Genomic DNA, 26,821 nt, shown 5'->3' on the forward strand with positions numbered 1-26,821 from the left:
AAATTTAATATATACATAAATTCAAACCATAAAACATACACAGTACTTCAAGGAGAATCGGAGAAGTTAACCAGATCGCATTTTTCAGGTTTCATCTTCTTCTCTCTGAAGCATTCCAGACTACTTAGTTATGCCAAAGGTAGACAAAAAGGGAAGCTGTTTTTTTTAATACGATCAATGGAATTGTGTTTTGAAAATTGAAAAGAAAAAAAGATAGATAAAATGATGACCTTTTCACTTTACCGAAACTTTACTAATTAGATTGAGACTGCAGCTTACAGGGCTCAGATGTAGTTTTCTACATAAACAGGGCTTCTATTTGGTGTTTTCACTTGGGGATGAAGGTATATTTCAGAAATGTTGATTTCACTGCTTTTTTTCATCTAGAAGACACGACGCTTGTTTTCCATACTGTTAGATTTATATAACCTCATAGTTCTATTATGTATGCACACTAAGCAAGATAATATGGAAGTGCTGGTGTTAGCCTATTTCTCCCACTGTGCTTGTTTAAAAGTGGGAAATAAACACGCAAATGGAAACATTATTGAACACCTGAAGCCCACAGGTAGGCAGCAAGAAATCAAGGCCTGCCAGTCTTTGGATTTTCTGGACAGACTTGCCACCAAGGTGAGCATGAGGCCAGGAAATTTTGAAGGACACCATGCAGCCAAGGGATGGTGTTAGCTCTTGGGTACTATCCATTCAAGCGTATTGAATTTACTAACTGAAAACATTCTCCACGATGCTAGCATCCTTCAGAGCCACAAACTCTGTCAGCTCTTTCATTTTAAATATGTATTACTTTCAGAAAAAGAAGTTTACTTTGACCGCACTATTTCACTTTCCATAATAAACGTTAAATGGGATAATCCTTTCAAAGTCACTTACTGAAGTACAGATGAGGATGTGGTTTCTGCTGCTTCCTTACTTCAAGGGACAAAGTGCCTCAAGATCATACACTGTGCAGGTACAAGGTAGACTACTCGTTCATATTAACTCATTCATTATACACTGAATACCATGACATTAAAACAGTGTATAGAAAACAGATACGGTTTGGCTCCTATCTTCAGTGTGTACGTTTAAAACACTCAAGTCATGACGAGTACGAAGGAGAGTCCTTTCTATATTATACATGCCATACTTATTAATAGGAGGACAAAATCAGAGATTCCATATGTGGCTGCGGAAAATAAAATCTAAAATCTCTTTAATTTGCATCCATACAACTGCATTGCAATTCACAGCAATTTAGTAACTGAGAAATGAAGTGAATCCACTTTCCTTAACCAGGGAATGACTTTAAGCCAAGAATGCAGGTGTTTTGTATTCTATATATATGAATGGCCTAGAGCTTTTCTGTGTTATTAGTCTGTTTTTAGCCATTTTAGCAGTTACATTGTATTTTGCTCACATCTTTTGACTTTCACCCTTTTTTATTTTTCCTTTCTTCTGTCAGATCCTTCATCAGCCTCTCCGGGAACTTACATAGCTCCCATGGCCACCGTATATGAACAACTCACAAACACTAACGCCTTTTTATCTTCACGGCACCCTTGTGAATAAGAACAGTGTTAGCTCATGTTATAAAGAGAAGGGACAAAACCACAGAGATGAAATTACTTGCCTATCAATGGAAGAGAAATCTCTAAAACTTCTCAAACATCAGGAACTGAAGGCAAATGTGCCAAATGCCTGGCCAACGCTTTAACCTCAAGTCCTTAATTCCTACTCTCTGACCTTTGCAGAGCACAAACGCCCTTGAACAGTTGTACATGAACAAGGCTCTTGATATTGCATAGCAGAGGTGCCTGTGCTGGTAGTGTGGTGTCACACCTCCACGTTAAGAAAGCAGCTCTCCCAAAAGACAACATTGAGAATCAAAGCTGGGAGCCCCTCCCTCTTTCCCTCTCTCAACAAGCTAGGATGCCTGGGCTTCTAAATCAAGCACCCAAACCAGCTCTCACAAGTAGGTAGTATGAATCATTTAGCCAACTTAAAATGCCCTGTACTAACCCACAAAGAGAATTCCACCAATTTTTTTCATGTCTCTTTTACTGACCCATGCATATAGGGACCACTCATCATAGTAGCACCTGAATGCCTGGTCTAACTAGTCACATTAATTTCTGTATTTTAAAATTCAACTTTGACTCCTGGTTGTTGCATTCATTTCTAGTTTCTTCTGGGGTTTTTTGGGTTTTTTTTGGGTTTTTTTTTTTTTTTTTTAGCCAACATGAAGAATGCCATTCTGTTATCATAAGGAGAGGTGGGGTAGGGTGTGAGCGAGCTCCATGAATTCTGCAACAGCTCCCACCTCTCCTGCAACCCACTGACTCTGCACAGCACATTAGCTGCCTATTGATAATCCTTTATCACGTTCCATAATAAAATCACACTTTCCCACATGCTGCTTTTTTCTTTTCTTTCCTTCTCCTCTTCTCTTGTAATGTGTTGGGGGTTTAACAAGTGTAGCAGTTTGGATTCCTCTCTACAGCCCTACAAGGAAACCAGGATGGATTTAGTGGTAATTGAATGTTGCCTAGTGTCTTTGTCCTTGTTTTGGAAAGCATCATGCACACAGACATAAACAGATAGGTAACTGCACCCGTTTCTTTCACATTACTCAGACATTTCCATCTCCACCGCCCTCCCATCACATGCAATGGGTTGTAATAGTGTGAAATGACTCTGACCCAACCGTCACAGTTGGACTCGATGATCCAGGAGGTCTTTTCCAATGTAGTGATTCTGTCTACAGGCAACTTTGGGTATCTTTTCCTGTAAGTACACATCAACAGCACTGATGCTATGGAAGAGGGGCTGTCTGCTTCCCTGTGCATTGTGCAGGATCGCGATCAAATTTATTGTGGGGGAGTCAGAATTTTACAGAGTTACATTTTAGAGAACATTTGTTTAGTGTTATAAACATCTGCAAATGACTATTTATTTCATGAAGTAATTAACATTCCTAATTAGATGCACCTTGCAGCTGCTGTTAATCTTAATTGGCAATAATGCAGTTACATTCTGATACATAGCTTCAGAAGAGTTACAGAAGAGAAGGAGAGGAAAAAAAAGAAAGAAAAAAAATCTGAAGGGAAGGAAATAAAACTGTTCCCACACAGTTCAGAGAGTTCGCACAAAGAAGATCCCATGGCAACAGCGAGGCCCACAGTTTGCCTTATAAAAATCCAAGAATAGATAATGTATCATCTCTCCTAAAACAACACTTCGCTTCGGAAACCGGAGGGGAACGGTGGGTGTGTTGGGGGGAGAAATAAACCACAGCAGGAAAAGAGAAGCAGCAGCCCATCCTCCGCGCATCTTGCGCGCCCGGCGTTCTGCCCCATCCCCTGCCCGGGGCGGGCGGTTCCCGGGGCGGAGGGAAGGAGTTGCTCCAAGCTCCTTTCACCTATTTGCTCCCCTCTCATCCCCAGAAAGCCCCCTCCACCCTCGGCGCGGCGCTGCCGGAGAGGGAGCGCTCGCCCATGGGGTGGCAGCAGCGCCGCTTCCCAGCGGCTGCCGGCCCGGCGGAGGGCGCGCTCAGCCCAGCCAGCCCGCCTCGGAGAACACAGGAATCATTTATGCGCTGCAGTTTCTCTCGCCTCTTCTCCCTCTCTCTCTCTCTTCCTCTGCTCCTTAGGATATTTTGGGTGGATTGTGGTTATCAATCAAGACCTCCTCTTCTTTGCTGATCACTTGTCATTTTCACCGGGGATTAGTATCGTTCGGGGCAAGCGGACAGACGATTTTTTTCCTTTCTTCTTTTCCCTTTGGAGGTGTTTTTTTTTTTTTTTCCTTACCCCCAATCCCTTTCCCCTTTTATTTTTTTTTTAAATTATTTATTTATATTTTTTTTTTGGCCGGGCGGTGAGGGTGCTAGGACACGGAAAGCACCCTCCCCAAGCCCCGGTCCGCATCCGCAGCGCTTTCCCCTGGACCGCCGCTCGCTGGATACTTGTGCGCGGCCCTGGGTACCGAGCCGCCCGCGGGCAGCGCAGGGGTGCCCAGGCCGCCCCCCCCACCCCCAGGTCCCGTCCCCCCCCCGCCGCACCTGGATGGTACCTCCCGCCGGCGACGCGGGCACTTTGTGAACTAGGAAGGAAGGGGCGACTCGAGGGGGGAAAGGGGGGGCGGGTGGGGGGGACACGCACACACACACACACCCGACGCCGAAGTCTGTATGGAATTACCTGCGCCCGCGGCGGAGCTGGCACCGGTGGATGGATGGGCGCCGCGGCACTCGTGGCCAGCTCAGCCCCAGGAGTAAACGCGGGGCTTCTCCGGCCGAGTGCGCAGTGTGGTGACCGGCACTCGCCTCGCTGACTGATCGCACCGGAGGGATATTTCGGGAGACTCCAGTGGGTAAGGTCATTTTATCCAGGCAGAAGCCCGGCTATCGCTAAACTTGGTGGTGTGGGGTTGAGATGGACACTTTCGGGATTGCTGCATTACCCTGGGGCGAGGGGCTCCCAGCCCTTATTGGCAGCTGAGTGGAATAACTGCAGTAGGTCTTCTGGTGAGTGCCTTTTGCCATAAATAAAATAAGAAATCATCTCCTCTTCCCCTCTCTATTCCTGCACTCTCTGGATTGGGGAGAGTACTGAAAAGCAAGGAGTCTTTCATTTCCCTCCCCCAGTTGTAATATTTTTGACTGAAAAATGTATGTGGTAGTAAAGAAGCTCTCCGTGATGGAATCTGTTTCATATGAGATTGGATCCCATCCACTGGTTAAAACAAATGTTTCCAACTCTGTGCAGCATTCTGCTGCATTTCATAGCTGCATTGGAGGTAGAGATATCCTGGCTTTCAAGTTGTTAAACTTTAAGGTGGCAATCCTTATTAAGCATGGTACAGTGCTTTGATGCTAAGGGGGTTAAATGCCACTGGTAATTTGGGATTACAACTGCTCCTGTAAATCCTGCAAGGAAATTATAAACTGCGGTACAGTAAGGGGGGAAAAAAAAAATCTCGGTAGCAGAGACATAGCATAAATGCCACTAGCCTGAAAATTTTTCATCCACCTCCTATTATAAAATATTTTTTTTCAGCCAATAACTTACCTACTGAAACCTCAGACCACGTGTATAGGAGTTGAAGATTTGCAAACAGAGATGCTGTCTTCGGTATTTCATACATATAGGCATCTGGCTGAGGGACTGTGTGTGAATTAATTCCTCTGTTAGTCGTGGTGTGAAGCGAGACAGGGAGAAAAAAGAGAGAAAAGATTGTCGGCTCAAGAACAGAAGCGAGCAAGGGAAGCACTCCAGCCTTTAAAGATTTAAAGGGATCCAAGCAATGCACATTAGTTATAATTCTTTGCAAAATCAATTCTTATAGAAGGAATGGGGGAAGATTCAGGGATTTGATAGTGATGACGTTGTGCAGTGCAATGCACTGCAATGCTAAAGTTATATAGTGTGTGCGAAAATGTATACCCTTATGTACTGCTGGTGGGTTCATGCATAATGGATGGAAGAAGATATGCAGATCTGTCTGTAGGAAGATGGGTGTATTTGTGCAAAGACAGCGATTATGTAACTTGATTACATCAGTGGCATCAGTCGCCGATAGTGGAATAATATGCTCATATAGTGTATTGATCACTTGGGTTAACTTTGTAACGCTCCCGGCAGCGGGGGATGTAGACCAGGGCAGAGGAGGGGAGATCCTTGCTCAGCTCAAGGGGTTTGCCTCTCGCAGGCTGCCTTTGCATCAGTGTGCTCGTGGTGGAGTTTCCCTGGGACAGGGAGTTCATGTAGGAGGAGGCTGCCTAGTTGTTAATTCAGCCACACCCGCGGAGAGGGCTCCAGAAAAGCCCCTGCAAGGCTGCACAATGGTCCCATTGAGCAGATCCGGCTGTGTGCTCCTCGGCAAGGTCACACAGCAACCTGGGATTTCAGTGCATGGCAACAGCTGAGCGGAGGAGGAACAAAACTGAAATTAAAATTGGTCTTCCTCCCCTTCTCGACATGGTCTACCTCCAGACAAATCGTTCTGCTTCCCCCTCTTCCAGTGCTTGAGGCAGAGATGGTGCTGTTTCGCCCTCAGTAGGAGTGGTGCTTAGCACAGATAGCGTTGCCTCTCTGGGTGTGTGCAATGACTGCCTTGCAGCTTTAGCAGGATGCTGCTTCGGTCTTTTAGAGTACAGCATGACTGACTTTAGAAAAAAGTATTGTCAGATGTGGCGGCCTAATCTACCTGTTACATTTACAGGGAACCTAAAAGGTGGTCCATTAACACATTTCAGGCATCTCTGAAGAGCAGAGGTGTGACAGGAGTCACATCGTTTTAACTCAGATGGGCTTTTGTACCAAATTGTCCACAAAGATAGTAGTATCAGGACATCCTTTACTTTAATATCCATTTTAGAATCATAAATCACTATTTCTATCTATTCACGGTGGGAAGGGTTGTTGAAGAATACTCCTTGAGGACAGATAAGCTTGCACAGGCACTGCTAAGGCCCTGTACCTCTAATGGATGCATTTTCTGAAAAATGTAAGCCTGATGAAATCTTAACTCAGCTGAAATGAGTGGTCTTATCATCACTGGCCTGTGTCCTTCCCCACTTCACTCTGAATTCATTCTGGCAAAATTTCACTAAACCACTCTCAGTTAAGGAGAGGTGAGGGCAGAGTGAGGTTTACACATCTTGATAAACATGATCTTTGCATAGCTACTAGATTTAATGCACTGTCAAACTCACAGTAGTTTTACTATGGAACCAGTCTGAAAAATCATTTTTTCCATTGCTTCCCTGAAAACTTAAGTATTTTTAAAGTTGGTTCACCATTAGTTCATGACTATTTTCATATTTCTTTCAGATAGGTCTGGGCAAGCACTAATAAATCCTGCTAATGTAGGTTTAGAGTTTGACATTCATATGCTGAGTAAATTGGAAAAAAAAGGATATGACTGTTTCGATCCTTCAGGGGTCAGAATAACACTATGGCAACTCCTATGGAACTCCTATGCATTGCTACAGCTCTTAAAATTTTCAGAAATGTCCATGGAGTGCTCTGTTCTGCCACACATGATTGCAGGCATGTTCTTTCCATTTAGTTCCTTACAAGACTTGTCGTGACCCACAGACTACATACCTGTATCATCCATCTTAAAGGAAAGCACGATTGCCTACAGAAAGTGTTATAAAACTGGTGCATTGGCAGGTGGGGATACGTCACGTGGTACGTGTAAACTGGCATGCAGCACACACGGATTTGCAAAATCATGGTAATAGGGAACGCTAAGCAACCAGGTTTTATTTATAGGTTAATTTCATTGTTGTAGGTAGCTGTACCCACCTGGTAAAAGTAGAAGGGTTTGGCTCCAGTGCAATATCTGTTCTGTTTGCACCAAATATAGCTTCTTTGAGAGGAAACTTTCCTTGCTGAAGTAAAACTGTAAATCACTCGGACAAATGAAGAGAGAATGTGAAGGGAAGTATTTACATAAAACATTCCCAGGCTCCAAATCTCAGACCACTGAAAAACAGTGAGAGTTTTGCCACCCACTCCTCACTAGCACTGGAAAGCCGGCTTTTAAAGAAAACAGCCGTGCATGAGGAATAATCTCAGTGCTTCTCCCAGAAAGAACAGGCTTCTGACTGTTGTTATCGCTGAAGACAGTAGACTTGTTTAACTGCTGATAGGAAAATGTGAAACATACGGGGCAGATCTTAATGAAGCTTTTTTGCTGTTCAGTGATAGTCTTGTAATGTATTCAGAGTACTTTTGTGGCTATTGTGTCAAACCCATGTATCGGGAAACAAAATGAAAAATGGATAACTGACTGAGGTTCTCATTCAGTATATTTGCACTTATGGAGAAGTGTTTAGATATACTTCTTTGTTTCATAATATCTATGATCTTTAGCGTCTAGGAGTATATAGTGCATGATGCATCATAATATATGGCAATGGAAACATCCAAGCTCTGATTAATATGATTAAAAACTAGCAAATTATCTAGTAGTTCTCAAGTTGTAAAGTTAAATTATAGCAGTACCATTTGCACAGCTATAGATAAGGTTGTGTCAGCATTTCTATTATAAAACTCTATCTTCTTGCCATCCTTTGTGTCAGGGGTTCATGAAATAAGAATAATTTACAGTAGAGACCACAACAGTTTTTGGATTACCATCATGGCCTGACAGGTCAGGAATCCATGTGTTTCTTTAAGTCTTTACATGCACATCTACACAGTATCATCAAAGAAGCCATTATGCTTTGTCAGTTCAAGTGTATGCTTGGTTTATTTTAAAATGTAATTAAATATGAGATGATGAACCACAGTGACTCAGGAGGGATCATTTAACCTGTCATTTTGCATGCATTTTCGTAATGTTTTCATATTCTTTAAAAAACCCAACCAAACTCAGATCAAATGCAGCAACAAATTTTACTTGTGATAGCTTAAGATTAATGCACATTTGGAAGAGAGCTTTTTTGGAGGGGGGTAGGGGAAGAATGGAGATGAAAGCTAGTGGGGTTTTAATGTGAATTTTCATGCTTTGCATGTTCTGCTAAGGTAGTAACATAGGGAACTCCATCTATTGCAAAGGGGGAAAACCCTGTGTTATTTGCCAAAGCTATGTAAGACCAGGGCAAGGAATCAGGTAGTGCTGGTTCTGTTTTAACTTCGGTACTTTTTTTTTCTAAGTTTACTGTACTTGTGTATTATAGGAATTGCTAGGTCATTTCATGGTGTTATACAGCGCACTATTTATGCCTCAATAACTAGGTCTGAACAAATGAACCAAGGACTTCAGTCTTACTGCTCTCTGTGCTTAGAAATTTCATTAGAATTAAAAATTTCATGTTCATAAGAAGAGCACACAGAGATACAGTAGACCTTCAATGGTCATAGCATCAACTACAGTGATTTCTCACAAACATTTGTTGATTGAGGATGAAGGAGAAAGGGAGAAAATGAAAAAGAAAATAGAATTTCACCAGTGTAATAGATAATGTTTCCATTCTATTTTTAATTTTGGGCATAATTTAAAGAATGCTCAGTTTCTGAAATTCAGGAGAATGTAGTTTCTGAAAAGAAACTCAGAAACCTAATTTGTGTATTGAGAAGGCTGATACAATCTATACAAATCTATACAATCAGCAGGCAGACAAGGGGTAGTATTAGTGATTGAATGGCTAGTGGTGTCAGAAAGTTTTCTGTTCTCTGGTCTTTCACAGCTGTCTTTAGTGAATAGTGCATTGTAAAAGAATTTTTTCTTTTTTTTCTTTTACTATTGTAAAAGAAGATGGAGACTAGTAGAATGGGTTAAAAAAGGGAGCAGAAAAGCATATAAAATACACACATTGGTGATGGTAGCTCCTGTGTCTGTAGAGATGGGGTATGTTTCTATATTCATTTTGTCTGTTCTTCACTAATGAGACCCATATGCTTAAAGTTATTGTAGTTCCCAACTCCCAGTGCTCTAATTTTTCTGGGAATTCTTAAACTCTTTGGTGAGGATCATCACCTTATCATTTACAAGCAAGTTTTGCACAATGAGACTGTGATCTCTCAGCTGATATAACTTGAAGTGCTTCTCCATAAAATAATAGATTAGTGGCAGGAACATGAGAGAAATAATGTTTCCTGTTGGCTGTTTTAGAAAAGACAGGTATTTAACGCAAATAAAATTTGCCTCTGACGAAGCACAAATCGTTGGAATTTCCAACAAAAATCTCCCAACTGTCTTACAAGACTGCCTCCTTCTAAGCTAGTGCAACTCCCACGTAAAAATTCGGTATCTCGGTTTCACCTATGAAGTTCCACTTAATAATGTGTGCTCAGACTGTCAGTAGCAATTTCTGTAAACTCAATCTCAGCCAAAAGTTTAGACTATTTCAATAAAAATGAAGTCATGGTAACGTACATCATTATAATGTGCAGGGAAAGGCTTCTGCTAGTGAGATTAGGTTCCAACCTGGGTTCCCACACCAGTCTGAGAATTGCTATGCCTAAGCAGTATAAGGAACCTGCATGTATATTCATCCCTGCCCATATCCATTTGGCAGTGCATCTCTACTGGATTTGACTGAGATCAGTGGATCATATGCCTCAAGGATAATTCCTACACCAAGAAGATCTGTTGGTATGATGGAAACCTTGGGATGGAGCCACTATGTCTGCAGAGAGATATGTTTGGCCGGGATGCTTTTGTGTGGCACTGATCCCTGGCAACAGTTTTGGCCCTGTGTCTGTCAGGTTGCTGTTCAGTGCACAGAATTTCAGGGTGGTAGCAGAGCACAGCTGCTACTGTATAGCACCTTGGCATTCCTTTATCCTTGACTTTTATTCAGTGCTTTCTGGCTGTCTCCTCCCAGACTAAAACTTTTTTTTTCCCCCATGAAATCTTACCTTTGCTTATTTTAGAACAATGTAACTGGAAATGCATGTTATTTCCTTTTCAGCAAGTTGTGTGTGTGACGGAGATATGTGTGTTTGTCTGTGTATCAGTCTACCCACAACATCTGTGTATTTACTACACATAGAGTTTGTTTAATTCAACATCTCCTCCTACAAAACAGAAAAGGCCTGTGAACTTTCTACTAGACATTTCTTTAGGCTTCCATGACTGAAGTTGATGTGCTTACAGTAATGTTAAATCAGATGCATCGATTGGCATTGTCTGTACACATATATATATTTAGTTATGTACATGCACACATGCACAGATACATATGCCTACTTATGTGTAGGTGTATTTGTGCATTTGCATACATACGCATTTGCTCATGTACATACACAGAGGAAGACTGAAAGCAAGAAAGAAGAGGTATCTAGTTATTTCTTAAATGTAAGAAACATAACACTGTTCAAATCTACCATGAGATGGTAGGTGGTTTTGAGGGTGGATTGAGCATTAATATATTATTTTTAACAATCTGTAAATGCATCTTATTTGAAGACAACACAAATTTATTTTAGAATGCCAAAACAGAAACGTACTTTTAAAGGACTGTCAAAGATCACCAGTCAGGGCTAGGTGGTATTGTCTGTGATTTTAGAAGTATACATAGTGTTAGATCCCTTTAAAAGGTCAAACATTGTCTTTCAGGTGGTAACACTTTGAAAGGAACAATGTGAATGTTTCTTGTATACCTCTCCAACAGAACAACAGATACTATTGCAAAAGCTCTTGTCCATTACTTTGGACAAGCTTAGTCAGAGTGTTTGCTCAGTTCATAGCAGAAGAAAGATCTAAATATAAATATAGAAAGTAAAAGGATTGCAAAACTTTGTTAAGTATTTCTTCTGCAATGCTTGCCTTACCAACTGATGAATTTCATATTTAGTATGTTTAAAGTATATACATACTGCTTTTGGTCACTTCTTATTGAGAAAGCAAATAAGGAAGGAACAAAGGACCAATGAATGACAGCAAAAAGAAAAGACTCCCGCATAAAAAGATTCCCATCTGAAGAAAGAGATGAAGGTTTTGTATTATACGAAGAAAGAGGGAACTTTTATATTGGAGAACAGGGAATGCAGTGGGGAATACTAAAAACTAGTGGAAGATACTTTAGGTTCTCATATATAGTGTTTTCCTGGTGACTAATAAAATTAAATTGTGACAAATCTAAAATGAGTAAAGGAAAAGACTCCTTTACATGGTTTATTCAAAATCTGTCTCTTAATGGCAAAGATATGGTGAAGAAAAAGTTCTAGAAGAATAGAGTAGCTTGAGTAAGTGCATGAATAAAAACTAAATTTTAAAATTTCACATTGTAATAGGTAGCTAGATAAGAAGTTCATCAGCCTGAGTAACAAACAATTAGATTGGAAGGCTATCACCTTGTCTACCCCAAGGGCAACCTGCTAACTTCCAGTTATTGTATAATCAATGGATATATGCATCTGTGATCTTTAAAATGTCCAAGGATGCTCCATCCAAAGGATTTACTACTGGCCTCTGTTGGATGTCTACTGTGTGACTGAATGGACTGTGAGTTCCTGTGGCCATAGTTTTTCACTACCCATTCAGTTTACAAATCCACAAGTTGTGGTATTGGTTAATAAAGATTTTGTTTTAGTCCTGACTGGGCAACCTAATTTGGCTGTTTTAATTCTTCTTTACTAAAGTCCTGATCCAAAATCCACTCAAATAAATGGGAAGATGTCCACTGCACTCAGTAGGTACCCAGTCTCAGATGTCTCCAGTTTTATAATCTAATTGCCTCATTTTTGTTAGTTTCTGAGAAAAAAACTTGTGCTGCTTCTTGTCTTTAATAGGTTAATATTGATTAGAAAAAGAAAATCTTGTAAACTTTGATATAATTCGGTAAAGCTTCACTATGTTATTGACATAGTCAGTCAGTCTCATCCATTTCAATCATTAAAAGATATGCAACGCTAATATTTTCTTTCTTTATAGAATGGAATGTCTAGGTTGTTAAAAGGTTGTTAGACTATTTCTGGTCTCTGGTACTTCCAGTTGCTATGATGAGAAACTCATGAAACCCTTAAAAATAATCACTAAAAGTATATGCAGTATTGATGTACGTGCTGAGGTAGTTCTTTCTAAAAATTCAGGAAGTTAATCAAATTATGGATATATTTTACTCTTTAGTGAGTTTAATATATTCTCCTTCCTGTTGCCTCTTATAGCACTTTATAGTATATATTCTATTGAAAGACAACCACATGGCTCAATGGACAGACACTGTACATCTATTTATGACTGCTGAGTTACAAGGGACCTTCTTTAATTAGTGTTTTCTCTGAATTATGTCAGTTTGTAGTAGCACTTAATGCTTAAGACTTCCATATTAGCTAATGTAATATCTCTCATTTCTTCGGCATCCTAAAATTAGTTTTGCAGGTTTGAAACAAAGATAGACTCTTATTAGGGTAGGTAGTAGAGGAAGATGGGTTTCCACAAAGGCTCACAAAACTTGAGGCCTTTGCTATTGTTACGGAAGGAAGATGTCATTCCATGGTCAACTGAGACACTAACTTTAGGATCTCTGGTATCACTACAAACTTTGCCTCTTTCTGAATGTTCCTGATAGGAACAAAGAAACAAATCCTTAGCAATGAATTTTGAACACTGTAAGACAAAGAAAAATTTAATTATAGATTAGTAACATTTAATTCTAGTTACTGCTTTGTCATACTACTTCATCTATTTACAATATAAACTCTTTGTTAAGATTTCCATTTTATTATATATCGTGTAGGGTTAAAGGAAGAGTTACTGTGAATTTAATCTCCCTGCCTCAGTAGAAATTCAGTTTTCTGCCAGCCATTGAAAATCATGGGCAGTATTTGCTTTCCTCCAGAAAAAAAAAGGAAATTTCCATGTTTGGTAAAAGGATTTATTTATTTATTTATTTATTTAGCGCTTAGGTTATGGGAGGATTGACTCAAAAGATGAAATTTTACACATAAAATTTTAATGAAAACTTTTTTTTTCTGTAGAAAATTAATCAGAGAAGGTAATTTCAGATTACTTAAGCAGAACAGAACTCTCAGCTAAGGTCTTTAGATGCTAAATAATACAAATATGAAAATAATACTGTGAGTCATACTACTGAGGGTGGCTGGGTCAGCTACCTGTTTCCTAAGTACTAATCAGTCTTTTTAATTTGAAGTTACCTCACTATTTTTCTTCTGCTTTTTCCGTGTTGTCTGAATTAATTGCATATTAAATATGGTTGGGAATGAATCAAAGGTGGCTTGTGTTTTTCCCGTTTGCCACATACTTAACAGAACAAAAGTACTAACAGGAATAGCTTTTTCTAGTTTAGATGCCGAACTTTGACCCCATGTTTGCTTCTAGTGATCAAATTTTAATTCAGTGTCTGGGGAGTTGCTGAAAAGACTGCTGTTGGTCTCAGTGTATAGTACGTTAGATTTGGGAAAATCTTAGCAGCAAGTTTCTCTCATTTCATGCAGTGCGTTTGCCTGTCAGTGCAGGACCATCACCAGCTGCGCACTCATGGGTACTGCCTTTGTGAAGAGCAGCTTTTCCAGAGGGAAAGCTGGAACAGAGTAGCCCCATTTTGCCGTGAGATTATCCCAGAGGCAAGGGGATCTCGGATTTCATACAGGAAACCTCTGCTATTTGTTTTAAGTCTCGTTACTAGAAGTGACAAGTTGTGCTCCGTGCCATCCTTTGGGCTAATTCCAGTTGATGGCTTTTGCCTGCAGCCAGACCAGAGAGCTCAGCGGTGATGCCGGCAGCATTTCCTCTGTCATAGCCAGCCACAGGAATATGTCCGGCCAGCGGGCTCTGTGCCCAGCATGACCGGTCGGGTGGACTTATGGTCTCCTGTAGCTTGTTTAATACAAGACATTTTTGTTTGCTCTGAAGATACTCGTGTTTGCTGATGGGGAACAATATTAAGTGAAGCAAAGGTAAACCGATTTCATACAGAAACTCCTGTCAGAGGTCTGTGTTGCATCAAGAATAAGCTTAGAGTCATTCCAGTGAAGCTGTTTCATTCAGCTTGCCAGATTGAGTCCAATATGAACCTTCAACATAGATATTATTGCATTAATTTTAATGAATAAACATCACAGACACATTACTTATTTAATTAACATAGCAAAACCCATTGTCAGCAAGCAAAGAAGTTATATTGTACAGCCGCTCTAATGCAATCACAAGAGTATACTTTATGGCTGTGAGAATATAATTTTCTTGTTAAAAGCCTTTGATGTTTCTGTAAATATGTGAAACCACAGGAAATGTGTAAATAAGGCTTGCCAGTCATCTCAAATGCCTTATATCAAAATGTATCTTTTAGCTGTAAACTATGTTTATTTTGATGTCTTCAAATAATGCTGATGTATACATACGTATATATAAATATAAGCAGAGGTATACATGTATAGAAATGTCTTTTATTATAGAATTGTAGGTGTTAATATTGAAAAATACAACCATAATGACAATTTTCATGTGTTACCTTTGCCATTACTTTTATCTTTGAAGTTACACATTAAGGGTTGTTTAACTGCAACTTCTCTTGTGCTTTCCTGCCTGGTCCAGTGCACTGTTAGACACAAATGCTCTTTTAATTCATACTCAGGAATTCAAGAACATTGAATTGGACCAGTTGCAATACTTGACCATGGCTCACTGCTCAAAGTCTCACCTGCATGTCTAGTTTGGACCTACATGTGTTCCATCTGAATTCCCTCATGCATTACCGCATGAGGTGGTTCGAAGTTTCTGAAAATCAAGGAGTCAAGAGACCACCAGTCAGTGGAATGACAGTATCTTGATGTGCAAGATAGGCTGCTGGCCTTAGGCTGCTGGCTCTGCGTTAGTCCTGAATTCATAACTCAGGTGTCTGTGTTTTGTAAAGCAGGGGAAGCTGTGGGCAGTATATCTCGTAGACTGTCAGGAGCTGTTTGCTGTGTAGTCGGGTTTAAATTGCAGTAGGACTCAAAGTTTTAATGCACATTTTGGTTTCCTTAATCCCACACTGCCAGAGACTGTGAAAATTGTTGCTTGAAAGTAATGTCTGTAATCAGACTGTAGTTCATCTAACAACGAAACCTTAACACGCAAATGGAGATGTAAATAGAAGGTAGCCCAAAGTGTATCAGGCTTTATCAGTGCTACCCAAAACATAGAAATAAGTACATTTAATGTTTATCAGGAAATGTGATTTTACAGTCCTTGCTTTTGTTATTATTTTTTGTGCTGTGATTTTAACTCTGCAGAGTGTTCTCAAATAAGCTTTTAACCTTAGGCTTTATTGTGATGAATGAGGATTACTGAATTTTCAACTAGGGGCAGTTTCCTACAGTATTATCTTGTATTTTTTTCCTACCAAAATTGGTACAGTCTTCTTAGCTTAAAAAGGAAAGATGTTTTCTTTTTTTTTCTTTTTATAGAAAATTTATAGTCTTAAAGGTTATTGCAGTGTGAGGAAAAGTAAGTAGTAGTTTAAAACTATGTTCAAATAACACCGTTTTTTTTACACCTGCAAAATTTTTATTTTGGTTTAAGGATTATGTATTAAGACATAAGAAAACTCCACACACAAAAAAAATCCATGAAGACAAGGGAAAGGGGCATGCCACAAGAGACAAATTTTTGTAAAGTAGATTTGAAATTAAATTTAGATATACATTTCTTTAAGTCCATAACTTGTTTTAAATTTCAAATTGTCTTTCTGCTTATCTTAGAGGACAGGCAGTCCTTCTTAATATTTAAAGCTAATTTTTAAAATGTATGAGAGGCCCAATTTTCACTCAGTCCTTATCAAAGAATGAAATAAAGCAAAACATACTGTCTAGCTACGCTCACTTTCCTTTAGATATACAGAAGTAGTTAAAATACAGAAGGGAGCACTATCACTGATTTCAGTATCAAAGTAGTATATACTTCTAGGAGGTGTCATAAAATTTAGTTTATGGAACTCAAAAGTTTTACAACACAGAATTTTTTCATATTTGACAATGGGATCACTGATTTCTGCAGGAGTTCTTTGCTGGTGTCTGGAAATCTAGCCCACTTTTACTGTTACGTGACGTGCATGATGCATAGACTTTAAGGTCACCACCATCTATAATACATGGGTGAAACAAGAACTGTTTTATCAGTTTCCATGAGCAAATGGAGACTTGACTTTCCCTGGCTGTTGACATCTCTTTTTAAGTGAACACTAAATTTTATTTGAAGAGATATCTGTAGGGGAGTAAATGTCCTTAAATGCTGCTATATTTTATACTACATACAAATGGATTATCTTCAGTAATGTGGAATTTAACTCTACCAGTTGTGACATTCTGGCTCTCATCAGTAACTTACAGTGCTTGTGACTCTCTTCTGCACACATCACTTATATTGTACTAGAATACCATATTTATGTAGTTTATTGTTCGTGAGATTTCCTAACCTGGATAGACAATTAGGTGTATACCTGCCTGTCACTGTAAAATAGTGGGAGCTCTGCATTTAGGTCTTCTGGCTGGCTTTGAGAAAATTCATCCTCTTTCAATAAGCAAACTGTACACTGTGCACTAGCAGTGCCTGGCTGATGGGGAACGCATCGGGTGCCCCGCGTCAGTAGTCACAGGCTTTGCAGAGAATGAGAATGTGCTTGGAAAGTCTTGTTCAGCTCCTTAGTTAACACGTCTGCCATGTAACAGTGGACAGGAATGGGGAAGGCTGCTCTACGTTGGATATTAAACACTATTAATCATTAAGAAACTGTGAAGTCCTAGGTGTCAGTCAAGGGCCTCTGGCGTGGATTGATCACATAATCTTTTCTGTTGTATATATCATCTCTAGGGAGAGATCACTGCCTCCTAGGCTAAGTGTCAAGCCTTAGCTTAACATCAGCTCCCAAGTGAAAGAGGAGGCTTGGCAGGGGGTGGTGTGCCTCCATGGCAGCAATCTGGGGCCAGCTGGCCAGGTGCTGAGAAGGTCAACACCGTGACGTCCAACTGGTGGAGAGCAGTTCACAGCCACACTTCCCAGTACCTGTCCCCTCTCAAGCAGATTGGCCAGGACCGCTGTAGTTCTCATTTGGTCTGGGGTCACTTCTCAGCCACCTGTGATGATCCCAACACTTATTATTACTATTATGTTGTCCTCTGTAGCTTTTGGAAGTATTTTTAGTTTCAATTGTGTGAAGTGCAGCCCCCTCACCAACAGGTTTTTTTTCATGCACAAAACTGATAGTAGGTGTTGTGTGTCCCAGACTACACGCAGGAATAAGCTTAGGGATGTCATGGTATGAGATGACCATTCAATGCAGACTGAAGTAAGCCTATAATCTTGGAATTAGAGGCCGCCCTTGGAGTCAACAGACTCCAAACAGAACCCAGCAATAAACTCGCATTATGCAGTGTAGATCATCTGGGAAGCATGTGAAGGAATTACTTGCATCACTTGGCAATGCAGACGTATTGCCTGACTTCAGTTCCCATGAGCAGAATGGGGTGATAGCACTTCTCACCTCAGTAGCTTGCTAACAGAATAGATACATTAGAGACTGTGAGATGTTAAGATATGGTAAGATATGGTGTTTGGCATTGTGAGGAGAGCACAAAAGACAGGCTTCTGTCAGAGAAAATGGATGGGTTTCCTTCAGTAAAGTATTAATGCGTGCTGTATTCCTCCTCTGAAATGTGAGCTAATAATCACAGGCTCTGCAGTTGTTTCTGGGGATTTTATTATGCAGACGGTAATCTCTAATTATTACTTTGTAAAAACTCATGCACATGTGAAAGGGGAGAGTGAGATGGAGAGGCATAATCTAACTGAATATGAAAAGCATATTTATAAGCAAGTCTTTTTTTCCTTAGAATGAATTATCTCAGATTTAGCCTTAAAAGTTTGGAGCTCTCTCTGGCTATATCTACGTCTATAAGATGCCTATGTCTCTTTTTTTATTGTCCTCTGAAAAGACTGCAACCTGACTCCTGACTCTAACAGACTCTCGAGACTGGTCAGTGCAGAGCTGTGCACCTTTCACCTGGCTGTTTCTCTCCCATCAGAACAGGCAGGTGTGTTCCTGTTGCCTTCTGAATCAGGACTTGGGGGCACACTGGTCTCCAGCACAGGTCCCGTTTGGGTTATCACTCTGTAACACAGCTGCTCTTAAGAAGTAAGCTACAAACTTTCATGGTTTTGTATGCTCCTTTCCACAAATTGCTCTGCCAAAAAGAGGGCCAGTGAAAAAAAGGTTTGGTGAAACAATTGCATTGAAAAACAGAATTTGACACAGCTGTACTTCCCATTTGTAGGAGAACTGAAATGCACTCAACACTCTGGCAGATCATATTTATTCAGCAGATTTCAGTTAAGGGTGTTACAGCTTTTAAAGACCAAGCTGGACTTTTTCCAAAGCGTTGTTTTTTTTTTTCCTTTCCTCTCCATACATAACTCCATACAGGTAAATGTGCATCTGGCTGTATTCATGTTAAGCATTTATGATGGAGTTGTGGAATACATTCCTTTACTTTGCACTGTCTGAATTGGCAATAGTGTCTGCTATGGGAGAAAGTGGGTTTGTGGCTGCAGTTTGGATGAGAATAGGGATTTTAATGTTGATTGAAGAATTTTTATTATTATTTCTTTCTATTACAAGATTTCCCATAATTGCCCAGTTTCCACTTTCCTCTGTGTTGTGCACACTTGGAACCCATTCCATACAGCTTACAAGAGAGAGAAATTGGATAGGGGCAGCTAGGGAGCACAGGTAATAACAAAATCATACTGGAAACACTATCGACAGTAGCCGTCAGCTACCACTTCCTTCATAATTTTTCATAGACATCATAGTAGAGAAGACAGAGGTTAGAGTTTAGTGTGATTTTAGTCTGCTTGAATGACTGAGGACAGCTATAAAAAGCCACCTCAGGCTTGATTTCATACCAGCTAATTCTCACAAAGGATGAGGTCTTTCTCTGGGAAAAGCACAAAGATGCTGTGATGCTGTGGTGCCAGAGTGGATGTCACCTAAGAAACAATCAACAGTTCAGTTTTCACTGGGCTATCAAAACAATTAATTTGCTCAAAATCATGTTGATTCTGTAAGGTGATTCTACCCACAGAAAAAGAAATTTCTGCACAAATTCCCATGAGACTTTCAGAACTCTGTGGCATAAATCTTTCCTCCATCTGTGAAATCCCAGTTATTAAAGTTTCAAAAATAGAAAAATAAACTATCATTGAGGGGAGGTAAGCATAATTTCATATTATTCAGGGTATTTAAATGAAATATTTAGGCTTTTAGTTTGAATTTGGACTTCTGGCGTTTTATTAATAAGCAAGTTTTAATCTATTCGAAGTTGAAAGATACTTAATTTTTAGCACAGCCTTTGTTTCCTTTTGCTTTCTTAATAATCAGAAGGTCACACAGTATCAGATGAAACACCTTGTGACAATCTAAATTGAGTATATCATCATTATTACCGTTATCGGTCAGAAAGAATTAATTGAATTGTGAGTATTGCTCATAGATCATGATGTCTACTTCTGAAAAATGCACTGACCTATAAATTGTCCTCCAGTAGCCATCCCCAGACTAGGTAGAAGAAATGCCATGAAAAGCTAGACTCAATAATCAATGCCAATTTGATTATTAACTAAGGTACTCTTTATTGTGACGTTGGGCGTGCAGGGGATAACTCCACCTAATGTGCATGCAACTTCCACCTTGTGACAATCAAAACTGAGTATATCATCATTATTACCTTTATCAGTCAGAAAGAATTAATTGAATTGTGAGTATTGCTCAAAGATCATGATGTCTGCTTCTGAAAAATGCATTGACCTATAAATTGTCATGCAGCCATCCCCAGACTAGATAGGAGTTACTACAAGAAATTTGTAGAAAGGTGTCTTCTTAATGATGAGTGAACAGTAAAGCTGAGAAGAGGGCAGCTATTCAAAGGCCCTTCTTAAAGACTTTTTGTTAGATTTTTTTTAATTGCAGTTTTCTATTTCTAGTATGAATTAACATAATTCATATATGAGATATATTTAATTTCTTTTTTTACGTCTAGTTATTTCCTTATAAGAGAGGAGACTGGTTGAACATGCACTAGCCACCACATGAATTTATAGATACATGTTCCTAGTGCCACATTATTTTTTATCCCAAATATAATAAAATTGTTCAGCAGATAAATGATTCCTGGAACAAGTTATCTTTGTGTTTATTTTTTAAGATCTATTTTACAATGATTCATAAACTTTAATTGTGAATTGTTTTATAAAATAAATTTTTTGCTACTCATGATATACTCCAGTTCTGGTTATATGTAACCACCCTTTGAAACGGAGGACAGGGCCCTATTGTTACACAGTCCCTGCTCCCTCTTAAAACAGTTTCCTTTTCAGTTTGTTCTCTATTGTGGTTTCTGCTTTCAAGGCCAAAATAATTGCTGGTCAGCTCTGGTTTAGTATCCTTTAATTGGCATGAGTTTTCTTCTGACTCATGTCTGTTCCCTAATGGTATACAGAAAACAGACCTAAATTTTCTGATATTTATCACAATAAACAAGCTAAAATTTTCTGTTCTAGTTAGACTTCCTATTCCCCATGCTTCCTTTAGAAGGTACCTTTGCATTTGTTGTGACCAGAGTTCATCTTTTGGAGAATACCTGCCAGAAGCCTCTGCATTATGACAGGTCTCTCTGGTGTCATATGCAGTAGCTCTCCTACATTCCTGTCTTAAAATATGGATGCTAAATTTTCAGTTATTCAATGATATGTCATTCTTTTTCTGTCATTTAGAAGACTGTACTTATCCGATACTGTTTTTCTGACATACGGTGTGTAGCAGCGTTCTGCTTTACTGGGAATCTGTGGCTGGACCATCCAATCTGTAACACATTACCACTCTAACTTAAGTATGTCTTTAATGCTGAGAATCTGCCTAGAATCTGAACAGTAGCCAAAAGTATTACACTCTTTGCTTTTGCAACTGTTCTTAACAGTGGTCTGTCTTGTGGCAGTTGGTATTAATTGTTCATTGTTTAAGCCTGCTTAAAAATCCATCTTGATAACAAGAATTGCCTATTCCATTGCTATTTTGTACTTTACAGTCTATTGCAGTAGCTACTAACGTATAGGTATGTAAGGTGAAGGGATCAGTTTTACTTATTGTGTATGAGCACGTTCACCAAATCGTCACAAACAGTGATAAGCGCAAGGCAGAGAGACCTTGTAGAATATGTGTTATCTTACCCTCGCAAGACACTGTGTTGCTCATTGGTTCCTGTAGTTATCAGCTACTATTTAAAATCCCCTCCTCTCAGCTGTAAAAGCATGCCAGCAAATCTGGCATTCCAATGCAAGTCACAAACGCAGCTAAGAAAAATTCTGATTCTTTTTTCTTTGCCTACAGAAATTTCGCATATATTTAGGACAGACAATAATCAGATACTTCATTATTAAAAAGAAAATGGAAGAATAATGCTGCTGGTTTAGGAAGAGTATTAGCTTCCGAAAGAAGGGACTCTGGGAAAGTAATGATAAAGCATAATATCAGCATGATAAAAAACAGGTAATCTCTAATTTTTAATAGGAGTAATGTAAATAACACTATTTCGGGCAAACAGTATGCTTGGTAGCCTAAGCATTTAATTTGTGGTTCTTCAGCCTCATGGCCTTATTATGTACCATTTTTTCTTAAAAACATTTTTTCTTATGTACAATTAAGCTTTAGTGAGGGTATAAAATTATAGTAAAGCCAATGTGAGTTAAGATTATCAGTGACAGTGACATTTGTCAGACGCAAGAATAAAACTAATTTAGAAACACTAAGCCTTGATTGTATCAACTCAAATTTGCATAACCAGTGTTAAAAAAACTAGTTATGTTAGGTGCTTAATGTTTCAGAATGGCTTTTAAGTATGGGAGTAAGACTGGGAGAGGTATCAGATAATTTTAAATTGTAGGATTAAGATGTCAGAAACCCATCAGGAGAAGCGACCGTGCCTGTGCTGCTGAATGCAGCAGAGCCATGGACCATTCCCTGATCCTGAGGCCAAGTGACTGGGCCAGTTTGTATTTATGCTTTGTAATTTATGGGCTGAAGGGGTAATCCTGTCAGGATTGGGGTTTGTGAGGGTTGTTGTTTGGTTTTTTTCAGTTGAAGATGTTGGAAGTGATGTGAGGGCATTGTTGCAGCCTGTTAGACTGGTGTTTTTGCAACATAAATGGAAGAATTGTGTTGTGTAACGGGATGATGTGCAGGACTGTTTGCATATGAAGCCTTGTGGGAAGTTGGTTGGGGGGTCTGTAGGGCAGAGGGACTCTTGTCCTGACTGCCAGCTAGCCGGTGCTATGCCCTGCATTCTGCCTGCTCACCCAGACAATGAGCCTCGGTTCCCCCAACCCAAAGCCACACCAGAGAACATGCTAGCAGGGAAGCAGTGGAGTCAGCTGCAGATTCAGTCCTTAAGCTTTCTTCCTGGCTTTATTTTATGTAGCTCTGGTGCAGCCAGGGAATTCTAGCTGACTGCAAAAATGTAATACGCAGACAGTTTAAAAAGGACTGTAGAGAACCAACCACACACCACTTACATGTCACAAGCTCCAAGCTAATAACTCCCAACATCCTATAATTAATTAGAATTAAAAAAGCCCCAGAAATTACAATGTGTCAGTGAAAGAGAAATCAAGGGCATTAGGGATGTCCTAATATATATATACACACACACGGTGCAGCAGTGAGAATACTGATGTAACATTCTTTGTTCAAGTAAATGAGGAAGTTTTAAAGAAGAAATTACTAAAGATATAATAGAGGAACAAGTCCCACGTTGCATAAAAATGGTATCATTTTTCTTCATTAATGTGTAAGGTGGGAAAGGACAGATAGGAAAAAACAATCCAGAAACAATATGTTCTTACCTACGTCACACAGAGGAGAGCCAAATGAGACACATCTAGATGGGTGGCACCTTCACAGGCCCTTTTGTCTCACTATTAGGCACATAGCAAAAACTGGTTTTCTTACTAATGTCAGGTATATTTAATCGGCTAGGCAAAGGTGTAGTCATCCTGACGCAAGATGTAATAATCACCCAAGGAAGCAGCGGGGGAAGGAAGGATTGCTTTAAGGCTGCTTCTGTGGAAGTATGGAGAAGCTAGCGAGGGGTGAAATAATATTTCCAGAAGGGGAAGGCCAGTAGTTTTTCAGGCTTATGTCTTCTTTTCCTCCCCTTAGGTAAAACTGTTTTGACACTTTCTTGTAGTAATGCAGACATACCAAATGAATCTCCCCAGACACCACCCAAAGAAAAATGGCAGGAAAAAAGAGATGTTTGTTAAATTTTATTTTCACTTGATTTTACTTTCCACTGCAGAAATTAATATTGTGCATTTAGTCAAGTTAATAAATGCAAGGTTATCACATTCACAGCATTTACACATCATTTTGGATATTTTCAAGGTAAACAACATCCACGTTTCCATATCACTAGAGGAAACAAGCTACATGGAGAATACAGGAAATGAGTATGTTTCCCTAAGTAGTAATTTCACAGTATTTCTTTTCCAGTTTGCAGCGATGAGAGAGGATTTATATTGTTCAACGAAGTAAAGTTTAAACCACTCTTGTAAACAAGAAAAAGTGAATTGTTATATGGCAGATGAAGTACGACGAGAATTAATGCATTTCTCTCTCAGAAGTAATTTCTTCAACATGCATAAAAAACAAAGAACAGAGCACTCTGAAGAACAACTGAGAGAAAACACCACCACCAACAAGCACACACGCCTGTTCTTGTACTGGGTTGACCCTGGATGGGTGCCAGGTGTCCATCAAAGCCGCTCTATGACACCTTTCCTCAGATGGACAGGGGAGAGAAAATATAACAAAAGGCTCATGGGTCAAGATATGGACAGGGAGAGATCACTCTCCAGCTTCTGTCACAGGCAAAACAGACTCGACTGGAGGAAATAAAATTAATTTATTGCCCATCCAATCAGAGTAGGGTAAAGAGAAATAAAACCAAATCTTAAAAACACCTTCACCTCACCCCTCCCTTCTTCCTGGGCTTAGCTTTACTCCAGATTTTCTCTTCCCCATCTCCCCACAGCACTGTAAGGGGACGGGAATGGGGGGTTGCAGTGGTTTCATCACACACATTGTTTCTGCCACTCCCTCCTCCTCAGGGGGAGAACTCCTCACACTAACCCTGATCCAGTGTGCGGTCTCTCTCATGAGATACAGTCCTCCACAAACTTTTCCAGCATGGGTCCTTCGCACGAATTGCAGTTCCTCATTAACTGTTCCTGCGTGGGTCACTTCTTCAATGTCCAGTCTTTTTTCAGGAACAGACTGCTTCAGTGTGGGTCTCCCATGAGGTCACGAGTCCTGCCAGCAAACCTGTTCCTGCATGGGCTCCTCTTTCTATGGTTTCACAGGTCCTGCAAGAACACTGCCCTGGTTTGGGCTTCACATGGGGTCACAGCCTCCTTAGGGCATCCTTCTTCTCTGATGTGGATTCCACCATGGAATACAGATTCCACCGTGGACCTCCGTGGGCTACAGGGGACAGCCTGCCTCACCATGATCTTCAGCACAGGCTGCAAGGGGATCTCCGCTTCTTCACCTGGAGCTTTCCCTCCTTCTCCACTAACCCTGGTGCCTGCAGAGTTGTTCCCTTCACATATTCTCTCTCCATTCTCCAGGTGCAGTTGCTGTTGTGCAGCAGATTTTTCCCCTTTTTAAATATGTTACCACAGAAGTTCTACCACTGTCACTGATGGGTTTGGCCTTGGCCAGTGGCACATCTGTCTTGGAGCCGGCTGGCATTGGCCCTGTTAGACATAGGGGAAGCTTCTAGCCGCCTCTCACAGAAATCACCCCTTTAGCCCTTCTGCTAACAAAACCTTGCCATGCAAATCCCATACAGCTAGATCAGAGTGAATGTTGCTATGGGCTAAATGATAATTAGGCTGAATGTCACAAAAAAGTTCTCAATTCCATCAGTTGCATTTAGCTCTGTCTGCTTTAATAGTTTGGTTTGAAGCAGTAGCACAATCTTGAAGCAAATCTCTTGGCCTTTCCCAGTTTCCACGCTGTTTCCAGGCAGCTTTTGTAGCACGCGTAGCACATTGCCTTGGAGGATGGAGCACCACTGGTGTCTCCCTTCACTGCTGTGCTGAGAGAGTTCTGATTCCTGTCAGGCACACATGGATTAAAATCCTTGACTGAACCTGTGAACAGCCTCGATCTGGTTTCATGCACCAGATTAAATTTATTCAGAGATGTCCAGAGAAGGCCAACGAAGCTGGTGAAGGAGCTGGAGGACAAGTCTTATGAGGAACGGCTGAGGGAGCTGGGGTTGTTTAGCCTGGAGAAGAGGAGGCTGAGGGGAGATCTTATCGCTGTCTACAACCACCTGAAAGGAGGTTGTAGTGAGATGGGCATTGGTCTCTTCTCCCATGTGACAGGTGATAGGATGAGAGGGAATGGCCTCAAATTGCACCAGTGGAGGTTCAGATTAGATATGAGGAAAAAAATCTTCACTGAAAGATTTATCAGGCGCTGGAACAGGCTGCCCAGGGAGGTGGTTGAGTCACCATCCCTGAAGGTATTTTAAAGATAGGTAGATGAAGTGCTTAGGGGTATGATTTATTAGTGGACAGGTGCTGTTTGGCTTGATAAATTCAAAGTTTTTTTCCAACCAAGTGATTCTATGATTCTGTGATTCTTTGATTCTATTCTGAAGTGCAATCTACTGCACAGTGTAGAAATTCGGACTTACATGCTACATTATATGATCTAATTAGTGTTTCATTTTTATTTTCCTTAATTGGCTGATAATACAGGATTTATTTTTTTTAGTGAAAAGGGGGAAAAGCCCAATGATGTGAAACCAGAATAAGTAAAAAGAAGGTAGTTTATGGGGATAGTGATAAATAGCCTGAACAGTATCATGTGTTAGCTGGGAAAATGAAGGGAGTGAAATGAAGAACCACCTTTACCTTTATGGAAAAAGTGGGCTTCCTAGTAAAAAATGAAAATGAATAATAATTAATAAGCGCTTTTACCATTCACGTAATCCTGTCAACAAATTTAATGAAGCTTTAACAAAGTACTGCCATGTAAGCTAATAATTTTAAAATGCTCAGCCATAAGTTTGTGTCTAGATCTTCATTTGCTCCTGTTAAAACAGGATCATCAACTCTGTGTATGTATGTTCCAGCCTCCCCCTCCTGCCCACCTATGTTAAAGGAGGTTTCCATTTCTTCATCTGGCTTGTAAATCTTAAAAAAAAAAATAAAATTGATTTTTAAGCAGAAACTGGTTATTGAATTTTACCCAGTTTTGCAAATATTTTTAAAACAGCTGAAATCACTCTTTGGCCCA

General features: G+C 40.0%; 1 protein-coding gene across 2 annotated transcripts in view; it reads left to right on the plus strand.

Moving 5' to 3' along the window:
* Positions 1-4,173: 4,173 nt before the first annotated feature.
* IL1RAPL1 (interleukin 1 receptor accessory protein like 1) overlaps positions 4,174-26,821 on the plus strand; it is a 697,071-nt gene continuing 674,423 nt past the window's right edge. The window contains exon 1 of one of the 2 annotated variants that reach the window (XM_054056063.1): positions 4,174-4,371. The gene's annotated coding sequence lies outside the window, so the exon portion shown is untranslated. Of the gene's footprint in view, positions 4,372-4,399; positions 4,526-26,821 lie in introns of those variants that run through there. The other variant, XM_054056064.1, reaches the window with a different exon arrangement.

The sequence above is a fragment of the Cuculus canorus genome, chromosome 1 (assembly GCF_017976375.1).
Source record: "Cuculus canorus isolate bCucCan1 chromosome 1, bCucCan1.pri, whole genome shotgun sequence".
In the NCBI taxonomy this organism is placed as follows: Eukaryota; Metazoa; Chordata; class Aves; order Cuculiformes; family Cuculidae; genus Cuculus; species Cuculus canorus.